Consider the following 303-nt stretch of genomic DNA (forward strand, 5'->3'; position numbering starts at 1 on the left):
CGGTTAGCGCACGGTACTTATACGACAATGTCTGAGCCGTGCTGAGGTGTGAGTTCGAACCTCACCTGGGACAGGTAATTTTCATTTACATAGACAAGGAGTCCTGCTCATGATATATGGGTCCCCATTTCCATTCTTGTTCCGCTATATGCTGTTAACATCTCCGTAATAGGTTTTGTTTCCATTGTTTGTTCTTCAGTTACATTGATGACTCGTGGCTCTTTATTTGCATATAAGAATCTTATTATGATATTAATTTAGTACTTTCAAGGTCTTAAAATGATGAATAGGTTTTGTCATCGT

The 303-nt window shown here is 38.6% G+C and overlaps 1 non-coding gene across 1 annotated transcript in view; it reads left to right on the forward strand.

Annotated features, from left to right (window-relative positions):
* The window catches only part of Trnai-uau, an 89-nt gene extending 16 nt beyond the window's left edge, over positions 1 to 73 (forward strand). The window contains 2 exon segments of the tRNA in view: positions 1 to 22; positions 39 to 73. The exon segment at positions 1 to 22 is cut by the window's left edge and continues 16 nt beyond it. This is a non-coding gene — a tRNA (tRNA-Ile).
* The last annotated feature ends 230 nt before the right edge of the window (positions 74 to 303 follow it).

The sequence above is a fragment of the Penaeus monodon genome, chromosome 36 (assembly GCF_015228065.2).
Source record: "Penaeus monodon isolate SGIC_2016 chromosome 36, NSTDA_Pmon_1, whole genome shotgun sequence".
NCBI lineage: Eukaryota > Metazoa > Arthropoda > Malacostraca > Decapoda > Penaeidae > Penaeus > Penaeus monodon.